Source organism: Natrix helvetica (assembly GCF_964273705.1).
Source record: "Natrix helvetica genome assembly, chromosome: 6".
In the NCBI taxonomy this organism is placed as follows: Eukaryota; Metazoa; Chordata; class Lepidosauria; order Squamata; family Natricidae; genus Natrix; species Natrix helvetica.
Genome location: NC_138553.1, coordinates 56,669,165 through 56,681,533, shown reverse-complemented (window position 1 = coordinate 56,681,533; position 12,369 = coordinate 56,669,165). Strand labels below are relative to the sequence as shown.

Below are 12,369 nucleotides of genomic sequence, written 5' to 3'. Positions count from 1 at the left end.
GCAACTGTCTAAGGGAAAATACCATGTCAGCAGTAGACCTGTTAGCTCGGAATCCACACTGTGATTCTGGATAGACTCTCTCTGCAAGCACCTGGAGTCTCTTCAGTATGACACGGGCAAGCAGCTTCCCTACAACACTAAGAAGAGAGATGCTGCGGTAGTTATTACAGTCACCCCTGTCACCCTTGTTTTTATACAGTGTGATGATATTTGCATCCTTCATGTCCTGCAGTACTCCACCTTCCCTCCAACAAAGACAGAAGATTTCATGCAGTTCTGTGGGGATGTTCTCTTTGCAGCACTTCAGAATTTCGGCAGGGATTTTATCTTTCCCGGGTGCCTTGCTGGAAGCAAGAGAATCCAGGGCCCCGTTTAGTTCTTCTAAAGTTGATTCACTGTCAAGTGCCTCTTAAATCAGGCAGGCACTCAATGTTATTTAATGCTTCTTCAGTTACCACATTTTCTCTGGAATATAATTCAGAGTAGTGCTGCACCCAGCATGCCATCTGCTGTGCTCGGTCCTGGATAACCTTGCCTGTAGCAGCCTTCAGAAGGGCAGATTTCTTCTGTGTTGACCTAAGGCCTGCTTGATGCCATCATACATCCCCTTGATGTTGCCTGTGTCAATTGCTATCTGGATCTGAGAGCAAAGCTACAGCCAATAATTGTTAGCACATCTCCTGGGGGTCTGTTGGACTTTGTTATGAGCAGCTCACAGAACCTGTAGATTGCGCTCACTGGAACAGGATTTACATGCAATTAGAGCTCTCCTTTTTTCCTCGATGGCTGGTGTCAGCTTCTCCGAATGGGCTTCAAACTAATCTTTTCTCTTTCTGATCTTCTTACCAAATATTGACAAGGTGGTGGTATAAACAGCATTCTTGAAATATTCCCATTGTTCAGATGTATTTGCTTCAGCCGGGCCTGGGAGAATTTCCTCGAGTGCATGTGCAAATTCTTCCACTTTGCCCTGATTGTGAGTCTTGCTGATGTCAATTTGTGGTCTTCCTTCCTTCTTTGAGTGATGCAATCTCTTTGTTTGCAGTTTTATTCTGCTGCACATTAAGGAGTGGTCTGTATTGCAGTCAGCACCCTGAGAGCTGCGTGTGATTGTAATACTAAGAAGGTTGGAGCGCCTGGTAAGAATCAAATGAGCTGGTGCCAATGTTTCAATGTCTGCAAGAGACTCTGTATTGAGGCTTTGTTTTAAAGAATGTATTGCTAACACAAAAACCATAGTAGCAGCAAAGCTCTAGCAGGTGTTGGCCATTTTCGTTCATCTTCCTGATGCCAAACTGACCTAAACAAGTAGGCAAAGAATTATAATCAGCTCCAACTCCAACCAATATGTAATTTCTTTTTAACTTTCGGGATGTGTGTTTTTTAACGTTGTACGCCGCCCTGAGTCCTTTGGGAGAAGGACGGCATATAAATCCAATAAAACAAGCAAACAAACAAACTCTGGCATTAAAATCGCCAAGGATAAACAGTGGTTCTTTCTCAGGGATTTTCTTGATAATAGCAGCCATATTTCCAGAACTCAGCCTCCAACCTCCAAGTGGCAGTGTAACTTCTTTTCCTTCTGATGTTACTGCTCTCTTTATATTGCTTTTATATCCTCTTTATATTTCAAGCTTAAAAGAAACAAGGCTCTTAAATGGAACAAAATAAAAAGGGAAAAAAATCAGATTGCCTTATCCTTAATTCATTTCCATATACTCCCCACAATGGTCATGGAGGGAGAAGTTAAATAATTTTTTTAATTTTTGAATAGACACAAATAAACAAGACACAGCAAACACAATAAAAACATATTCCATTATAAATTATAAAAAGTGTGTCAATTGGTTACAAAGAACTTTCGGGCATCCCTTCCAGTCATTACCTATAATCCATATCAAATTATATATTTTACATCAAATATATTTATATATATTACTATCATCATACCTCATCCTTCATATGACTATAGTTGTTTTAACATCCCTTTATAACAAATATTCCAAAATTCAAAGCAAAACCACAATGGCATTCCACTTTCTATATTCAAAATCATCCAACAACATTCTATCTTTGTGAAACGTTCTAAATAAAAATTATGTTTGATAAAAAAGTTTCTAAACCTCCTTTCTTAATCACTGTTTACAATTTATATCCAATTTCAATATTATAGACTTTCATACATAACTAAGTTTCAAAACTTCCTTTCATGGTCACCATTTAAAATTTATACCAAATTTCCTCTTGTCGAACCAATATATATGCATATCACTTTTGTCTCTTTTGTAAAAATAAAATTTCCTCACCAGATGGCCACACTTTCTCTTTTCCACTTCTGTCCCGACTTCAGCAGCTTGGGGGCTGCGCTTCTATCGCCGGCTAGAAGAGATTCTCTTGGATCAATCAGAGACTTTGCGATGTCCCTGAGATCAGCAAGACTTACTCTTCCGTCACCGTCTCTTCGGGACGGTTTAGGTCCAGATGAACCACCCAGCCGTAAAAGTATCGGCTGCGATCTCAGAGCTCCAAGAACGCACGTCCGTATCGTCGCGACATCAGCTCCTTCTTAAATAATTTTTTTGAGTCTAAATTTTGATTTTGCAGCACCAAAGTCACTGAAATCAAAGTTCATGTAACTATATTGTCATAATAATATTAATGTGATATTATCAAAACAAAATTTTATTTTATAGTCTAAATCTGTTAAAGGTTAATGGGCTAATGTCAAATTATGTATCATTTTATTGCTCTGTTATGTTCTTCATATAGAGGTAGCACTCAATTTACAACCACAATTTCAATCGCAAAGAGATGCAGTCATAATGCAAGACATCAGCTCTCCTACCTGCCATTAAGTGAGAATCGAGGGTTGTTAAAGCAAAATGTGGGAGAAGCCTCAGAGTGGCAAGGAAGGTCCTGGAAGACCAGCACAGGCAGCATGCAAATTAGGAGCGTGCTGCAGTTGCAACCTCTGATCTAGCAGTATGGTGCAAAGCTGCTGCATACCAGGAAACTTAACCACCATTCTGGCCTACCAGTGCTTAAAGCTGCAGGGTCACTGCAACTCCCCCACCTACTTATCTCTCCACCTGATCTAAGCCCCTTTGGCTGACCTGCACAGTGTTACTCAGTGCTGGCAGCACTGGGGCTGGGGCTGAAGTCCAGGGCCTTCAACTCTCTCAACCAGCTGCCACCACCCCATTGTTTACATTGTTTACCCAAGAAGTGCTGCTACCACTGAGAAATGCCATCTCAAACCCTATACCACGACTAATCACACCAGCACCCTTGTAAAAAGCCCCCAGTTTCCCCGCTACTCTGTGCTTCACAGGTTCTGCCATGCCCTGCTAACCTGTGCTACTTCACACAATTTTCCTAGTCACACATCCCATTCCCTCACCAAGCTGTGATCCATTTTTGCACTCATTCAGAGTCTTCTAGTCTTTCCCAACTCTTGCAAAAATGAAATGTGCAGTTTGGAGAATGGCAGGAGCCTCATTCTTGCAGTACTTCAAAAAGCTGTTAAAGGTTCTTAATACAATACAGTATGAAGAAATTAATTGATTTAAAATTACTGCTAAATATACAAAAAGTTTCCCCTGACTACTGTGTGAGACCCCTCGTTGAATAGATGTGTCCTGGCTGCAGAACTTTACCAGTGTTCTGGCAATAATTTCACCAAATTTGCACATGCACGGGGCTATCTTAAAACACATCCTGGTAATTTTAATACAGTCAAATACTAAATCCAATTACAAACTACTTCTGTCTATTCTACAATTCTTCACTAATAGTCTATCATTTTATTTTGATGTATGTGCATACATGCATGGATGCACGCACATGCACACACAACACACAGCATTTGAGATTTTTCAGACTATTAATAGAAATATATTTTATAAAGTTTTTTATTTTTTTCATTTTCATAACATATAATCACATGTATACTATTACATAGACAACATCATATTGTATTATTAAATATTTATATCAATTCTTCTTACCATCAACTCCCAAAAAGAATTATTGGCTCTTCTGCTCTCTATACATCATATGTGTACCTTAGCCATCACTTTCTTCTCCCTCTCTTCTCCCCCTCCCTACCTCCTTTCCCTCTGTCATCCTTCCCTTCTCTACTTCCCCTTCCTCTCTCCTTCTCCTCTTTCCCCTTTCCACTCATTTCTCTCCTCCTCTTCCCCCCCCCCTTGCCCTCTCTCCGATCCCTCTCTTTTTCCCTTACCTCTCTCCTCTACTTCCCACTCTTCATCTCATTTACTTGGTGTATTTCAGCTTTTGGGCAAGCTCCATTTTATGTTGATGGTATTTAGAATTCCTTTTCAATATACATATTTAATTTTAACATGTATTCTCCTCCTTTAAAAAAAATAGAACAAAAAATATACATATATAGTCATTGTGCTTTTAAATCCACCCACCCACCCCAGCCTAATTTTGGCCAAGATTTGGACCTGGTTACAATTCCCAGCTATTTTCATCATTATCTTTATATAATTATACATCCTTACATGCCCCCCCCCGTTAGTGATTCTGTCTTTAAATCTCAATAGTTTCCCATTGTAGGTATATTTCATGTTCCCTCTCCATTTTTTCATATCTTGGATTAATTACCCTTAATTGTCTATAAATGGCAATCCTCGCTGTTCAATGTTCATTACAATTCCCTTAATCTATTATATAGAATAACAAGCGGTAAACATCTCACTTATTTATCATCTTAAAAGTTCTATATATGTCCATGTTTCATATTTTTAACCCACAGTTAGTTGTCCTTCACTATTAATAGAAATATGAATAGTAATATTTCAGACTCATGGAAGAGATGCAATGTCATTTAACAATTCTTCTGATTGTCACTAAAAAGGAGAAAGAATGAGAAAAAATCTGTAATGCCTAAGTTAAAAAAATATTTTATTTATTTATCTAGTTTATGTAGCCATATAGCTCACCAAAAGTGACTCTAGGTAGTGTAGAACACAGTTTAAACAGTGAATAAATCCTTAAAACTATTCATTATTATTATTAAAAAAAGTTTAAAAGCTATAAAAAATGAAACAAACAAGGAAATAACAATTAACGGATTAAAATAATAATAAAACCATCTCACAAATTCACCCATTCCTTGGGAGCCTTGCTGGCATAACCAGATCTTAAGGGACTATTGGAAGCTCAGAAGCGATGAGGCCAATTTCACATCAAGGGGGAGAAGATCTCACAATGTGTCACTGCTGCAAAAAATGCCCACTAGCCAAGGGAACTTGGAACATGTTCTCTCTGCTGTATCTGATGGGATGAAATCTAGAAAAGGATTATAATCAATGTAGCTAGCAAATCACAGGTATAGTGTTCTATCAAAAATACGCATAACTGCTTACGTCGTAATAATTTTGCACTATCTGAAGTTTTCAAGTACTTTTCAAGGACAGCCTCATGTAGACTATATTGCAGTAGCAGTATGCAAATAGTGCAATTCGCATGCAATATGTTGTGCAAATGCCCTCTTAGTCAAGACGACCACCTGTTCATTGACCAGGAGTTGTGAGTCCAGGAGGACCCATACTGTACACAGGACTTTGGGACACTGCAACCCCATCCAGCACCAAAGATGGTATAGTCCCCAAACCAGGTGTCTTTAAAATGGAACGCCACTCACTCTTCTCTGAGTTCAGTTAAAGCTTGTTCTTCCCCATTCCAACTCTCACAGCCTGAAGACACTGGGATAAAATGTCCACAACATTGCTTAACTAGCCAGGAATGGAGATGCACAATTGGGTATAGCTCAGCATATTGATGATACCTTGTTCGAGTATGAATATTCATAGATTGGAAGAAACATAGCAACAGGGTCAGCCAATGGGGGCTGTTTGGAAACTGAAACAGTATTTGCTGGAGACAGCTAGGAGACTGGGTGTGGCTGAGCTCTGAGTCTGTGCAAAAGCTACAAACTAGTCTGAACTGAAACTGGAAACTGCTCTCTCCTCTGCCTTTCTACTACATTGGAAGAACCAGCCACTGGTATTATATATGATTTCTGTGTTATTATGTATATAAAGAGAAGTTAATGAATCCTACTGTATTAGTTACCTATGTGTGCTTTCTGGATTTGATTGCTGCAACAAACTCTGACATACCTCACCCCATGTTGATGGATGAGCTCACCCAGAAGTCTCATGGAGACAGTAAACAGGGAATACCAACCCCTGTGGAGTAGGAACAGAAGACAAGATCTTTCTTTTCCAATCACCAACTGGAGACAATAAAAGAAAAAGGAGGTGGACCTGTGCCACCTGCCCCAAGTCCTCTGAGTTTTTCAGTAGGATACCATGGTTGACGGTACTGAAAACTGCCAAGAGGTCAAATAAGGCAAAGATGGATGCACGTTCATCATCTCATCCATGCCAGAGATCATCCAAAAGCATGACCAATACCAATACCCAGTTCTGACTGAAAAGGAATCAGATAATTTGTTTCATCCAAGTTTCTTTGAAGCTGTTGTGCAACCTTCTCAATCACCTTCCCCCAAAAGGGAAGGCTGTATACTGGATGGAAATTGTCCAATTCATGAGGCTCAACAATGACTTCTTGAGGAGAGGGCATATCAAGGCCTCCCTAAGAGGTAAAGAACACACACACACACGCCCAAGCATTCACCACTGCTCGAGCTTGCTTGCATGACAGTGTCCGGGCTGGTTTCATAAGTCATGGATCAGGGGAATAAGTGGCCGAGGTCAGTCCTAATACATTCAAATTATTTCCAGATAATCAAGCAAGATACTACCTTCAGCATGTCTCCAGACCTGCAACAAGGCCAATATCCAACTATAAGTGGATCCACATGATTTTATCTGACATATGCTAACTAAATTCCTTTACACATTCCTACAAAAGGTTCCTTGGATACTCGTTCACCCAGGGCTACAAGATGGCAATAGTAGTACAAGCAGTACTCTTAAAAGCAGTAGGAGTGGAGAAATACTGGTACTTGCTATCCTTACCACCATTAATAGCACTCTAAGCCATCTTTGATCAAGTTTGTCCCCAGTTATTTGCTAGTGGAGTTCTACGATGTCTCTTTTCTCACTTCCATTTTTCTTAATTCCTCTGCAAATCACAGGAAGTGATGAAATCCATGAGAAACAAAAGAGAGAATTTGCAGAAGTACAATCCAATTCAATGCCTCAGCTGCCAATTATTCCAAGAGGCAATCAAGGCTTCATATGGACTGTGCAGACCAGCAGGAACAATCCTAACCAATCTCTGAAATCTCTCTGGACCCTTCAGTCAGCAGGGATGGACAATCTAATGGGGTCTGTCTCCCTGCAATGGCCAGCAGTGCCAAAGAACCGAGTAATCAAGGTATGATCTAATCATGAAAAGGGGCACACTAAAGCTACTCTAACTAAATATCACATAGCCACTAATTTGACAAGAACACCAGATCCAGTGTGTGAGAGACCACTGTCCCATGTCAGGGTGTTGATAACACTGGTCTATAAAATTTGGGAAATTATCGACCTCCGAGATCAAATGTATGTCAGCGTTCCGAGTAATGTACCCATGAAATCAGAACTCCAAGGCAAGTAGATTCCTCAAAGGACATGTTTATTGGATACATCATATCAGCACAGCCAGTGAAAACCAACTCTGAAAGTTCCTATGGTTTTCACCCAATCAGAAGAGTAAAAATTCCCCACTCCCCAATGTCATCAGTCACATTGTCCAATGAATATAGCTGGCAGGCTCTTCTCCTTCACCAGCCATCTGTTACGATGACCTTGGTTCTTTATTTTGACTGTAAGCTGGGCTATCTACTTCCCCCTCACCTTCCTCTCTCAGGCTTTGTGGCAACTGTGAGTCAGCACAAGATGGCTTCAGTCAGGTTTGCTTCAGAATTGACAGTCGGACCTCCCCCCTTTAATTGGAGAGAATTTCCTGAAAAATTCAAATGGAGAGAAATTAGTTTTTCAATCACCCACCTCTCCCTTCCCCTGGAGGTGCCTTTGGCTTTTGAGGGTTCAATATATCTGCTCTTATAGTCCAGCCCTTCACCCAAATGGCTTTGGACAATGGGTATCCTTCCATTGCACAGTCTGGAGTCTAAGATTCATTTTATCTCGTAATGCGTTTATCCCTGTACTATGATTGGCTTTGGGACTGCCCGGTATAATGGCTTCAGCTGAGACCTGATTGCGGCTTTAACAAGCTGCTATGGAAGGCTGGATGCAAGCAGGAAAGTTTCACCTCCACCATGACAGGATTAATAATCTTCACGATGGGGAAGAGACCTATGAATTTGGGTCCTAGCTTTTTGCAGGGTAGTTTTAGTCTTAAATGCTTGGTGGAGAGTATTTGCTCCCTATTCGGAGGGAGGATTTATATTTGTCGGTTATTGCAGCGTCCTGAAAGGCTTGTTTTACATTCTCCCATGCTGTCCTCAGTGACTCCATCCACTAATTTAAGGTCATGGAGCAGGGTGACTCTCTAGGGAGTTCCGGTATAGGGATGAACTCCATGCCACTGGTGATTTGGAAAGGGGTTAGTCTTGTGCTGCTGTGCACTGCATTGTTGTGTACTACCTCAGCAAATGATAGGAGGTCTGCCCCATTAGTTTGTTGACAATTAACATAGCATCTTAAGTATTGTTCTACCATTGCATTCACAGTTCTGTTAGTGCTCAGCTGGAACACAGAGCTAAGCCCCCTGGGAGGAGCCCATGGGCCTTATAAACTCCCTTCAAAATTTGGCTGTAAATCCCCTGGCCAGAGATAATTCTCTTGGGAACTCCATACAGCCTATAAATGTGCTTTACAAATAGTTTGGCTAGCTTGTGGGCTGACGGGAGACTGGAGCAAGCTACAAAGTGGACTTGCTTAGAGAAAAGGTCAATCACTGTCCAGATGACTGTATTTCCCCCACTCTCAGGAAGCTCTACTATAAAATTGGTGGCTATTTCTCACCACAACTGGGAAGGGTCAGCTATTTGTTGGAGCAGTCCTGGGGGCTTCCCTTCATTGTGGCACATATAGCGCAGCTTTTAACATAGTCCTCAATGTCCCCTTTCATCTTTGGCCACCAAAATTGCCTCCTGACCAGGATTTTCAGGAAGCTGAAATGGCTGCCTGCTTGGCGTCATGGCTTCTTTGCAGTACTTGGAGAAGCAGGTTGTTGGGGACATACAGTTTAGAGCCCTTTCAGGCCAGTCTGTCTCTGAGGTTTAGTAGCTCCTCGTTGTCCCAGGACCAAGGATCAATGGGTAGCTCTATTTTTAACTGTTGAGTCAAACCCCTCCCTCAGTTTTCCACCTTTGGGCTTGCTGCCTGGTGGTACTTGTTAGGCTTGCTGGGGGAGAGGTATCATAGCATGGACCATCTTCTCATGCTTGTTGTATTGTGACATTTGCGACAAAACATCGGCTAAAAGGCGTCCGCTCCCGGGATATTTTTAAAAGTGAAATTGAATCAGTTGAAGTACTGTGCCCATTGGACCCACTTTGGTGAGAGCTTCTGCAGGGTCCTAAGTGCCTCCAGGTTTTATGGTCCATTTATACTTCAAACAGCTCTTGGCTCCCCTCAAGGAAGTGGTGCCAGGTCAGCAGAGCCCAGCAGACCGCTTATGCTTTTTTCTACACTGACTACCTCCCTTCAGTCTTTGTTAGTTTTCTGGAGGTGTATGCACATGGTTGCAGGTTCCCCTTCATGTATTTTTAAAGGACTGCGGCCACTGTTACATTGCTGGCATCTGCTTGGATGACAAACGCTTGGTCCCAGCCTGGCTTAAGGATCGGCTCTTTGGCAAAAAGTCTTTTGAGTATCTCGAATGCCTTTTGTCATTCTAGGGTCTATTTCAGGGGCTGACCTGGCCATGGTTTCACTCCCCTCCTCCAGTCTTTAGTAGTTCAGTGATTGGGAGGGCAATCTCAGCAAAGGAGGGAATGAACTGTCTCTGTAGAAATTAGTGAAACTCAGGAAGCTTTGGAGCTGCTTGCAGGTTTTAGGGGGTTGCCAGTCCAGGATGACTTTGACTTTTCCTGGGTCCATCATTGGACACACAATACCCTAGGTAGACTAGGCTGGATTTATGAAACTCACACTTAGACAATTTGGGATACAGGTTCGGCGCTAGGAGTTTCTTGAGCACCTGGCACAGCAGCTTGATGTGCTCTTCCAGAGTCTCAGTGAAGATGAGAATGTCATCAAAGTATATGAGGACCTCCTTTTATAGGTGCTCATGCAGCACCTCATTAATTAGTTATAGAAATTTGGGGGGGGGGGCTGCAGCCCAAAGGGCATGACTTTAAACTGCCTTGCTGAAAACTTCTGCGAGGTCTCTGTATTCCTTTGTAATTGGGGGATACATGGAGGCTGTTCGGGTATGGCTTTCACGTTATCGCTCCACTTAGTGTCCTCTAGCCATTGGACAGCTCCCTTCTCAGGGCTGCTGGGAGGGGGGGGGAGAGCCTATCCCTAGCCTTAGCTTTCTCTCTCCTCCTTCCCACCAGATGGTAGGGGCCAATTTGTCCAGCCAGGACAGTTCCAGGATCACCACTTCAGTCATTTTTGGCACCACCACAAAGTGGATGTTTTCCCAGTGCCTGCCCATCTCTACCCTCAACAGTTTGGTGAGGAGCATGACAAGCGGGGCTCCCCTATGAGCGATCCATCGACTTGTTCAAATCTTATGGGTTGAGTCAGGGTCTTCACCCTGATTCCCAGCTTCAGGACAGTATTAAGATGATTAGGCAGTGGGTGCACCTGAGTCTATTATGGCCTCTACATCCCACTCGGCTCTGGATTTCGGTGCTATGTTTTTCGAGGGGATGGCAAAGGGGTGGATGCCTTCACTTATCATCAGGTTGTCCTCGCCCTCACTGTCATAGGGCACCAACTGCCATATGTCCCCAGCCGGAGTTCTCTCCCCTTCACTTGGAGACCTGGAAAGCCTGACAGGTGAATTTCCCCCTCTCTCTTGGTTTTCAGGGGGATGGGGTTCTTCACCTTGACAGACTTTGGTGAATTAATCCTGGGTTGGGGAGTAGGAGTGAGGCACTCAGCAGCCCAGTGGACTTGCTGGCTGCAGCAAAAGCATTTGATGGGCAGTCCTGAAGCTCTGCTGAAGGAGTCTGTGACTTGACTGGCGGCTGATCATATCCCCCAGCTGTTGCTTCTCTGGTTGGGTGTTTGGGTTTGGCTCTGGGGGTGTGCCACTTGCATTGTTTGAGGTCGAGGTCCATTAGTATTGCCATCTGGTACCACTCGTGGATCTAATGAGGGACCCCTCAGTAAAAACAGGCATTCAGCAGCTCACAGTCCAGGCCCTCTTTAAAGTAGACCAGTTGCCTCTCAAGCTGCTGCTGCAGTCTCCCAGCTACTCGTCAGAACTCTCAGACATATTTTTTGGTGAGTAGGCCCCTCAGCTTTAGTTTGTAGATCTTGGCTTCAGCTTGCAGGGCCTGAGTCATCCTCGAACCTAGACCTCAACTCTTGAAGGAAGGTGTCGATGGTCCCCAGCTCTGGTGCATCCTTGTCATAGAGCTTGGTCACCCATTCAGCTGCCTCCCTCTCCACGTTCGCTGTCAAAGCACAGACCATCACCCAGTCACTCAGGTAGTCTGCCATGTGGTCATCTAGGTAAACCCATTGAAGGTGATTTTCATAGCAGGATGTGCAACTGGGTGAGGAGGAGGAGGTTGAGGCGGCATCCAAGCCGGAGGCTGGGAGCCCAGCCAGCCCCAGGGTAGTATGCCCAGGGGAAACCTCACCAACCTGGAGGATTGGCCATGGGACTGGGCGAGCTTGCTACCCAACAGCAGTGGGGAGGGCTCCGCTGTGGGCCTGGGCTTGACTGAGCCAACTGCAGTAGAAGAGGGCTAGCCAGCTACATCGCTGCTGCTGGAGCCAGATTGCAATGGGGAAGGAATGTCAGGACAGTTCTGCTCAGGACCTGGCTGGGTTGTTTGAGTATACCCACCTGTCCCATCCTCTCGATGCTCATCTGGTCGAACCTCTCCTGCAGGGTCTCCACTGCTGGCCTGGGTGAGCTGTCACGTATCTCTATTCTCCGGACATGTCTAGTTTGGGAGGCCTTCCCTCTCTCCAGTGGGGTGAGAATTTGGCAGACTCCCACATAGATGTCAGTGGGAATTCCACCCCATATCTCTGAATTGGCATCTGAGGTCCTCCTTGGCCCGGGACAGGTCTCCAGTGGCCATTGTCTCTGCTAGGACTTTGGGACGGGTCCCTGCAGGAGAGGACAACCTCTGTCAGCATCGCTGCAGTCTGCATGGCCTCCTTAGAGGTCTGCAGGCACTCTGGGGGGAGGGGGTTGCATCACCGCCTCCTTTTACCTGTT

General features: G+C 43.7%; 1 protein-coding gene and 1 long non-coding RNA gene across 4 annotated transcripts in view; both read right to left on the bottom strand.

Annotated features, from left to right (window-relative positions):
* Window positions 1-12,369, bottom strand: part of YAF2 (YY1 associated factor 2) — an 83,561-nt gene that overhangs the window by 39,090 nt on the left and 32,102 nt on the right. The gene's annotated exons all lie outside the window — the stretch shown is intronic.
* Window positions 7,605-12,369, bottom strand: part of LOC309394269 — a 35,756-nt gene continuing 30,991 nt past the window's right edge. Inside the window, exon 2 of the long non-coding RNA XR_014175715.1 lies at window positions 7,605-7,953. This is a non-coding gene — a long non-coding RNA (uncharacterized lncRNA). The remainder of the gene's footprint in view (window positions 7,954-12,369) is intronic.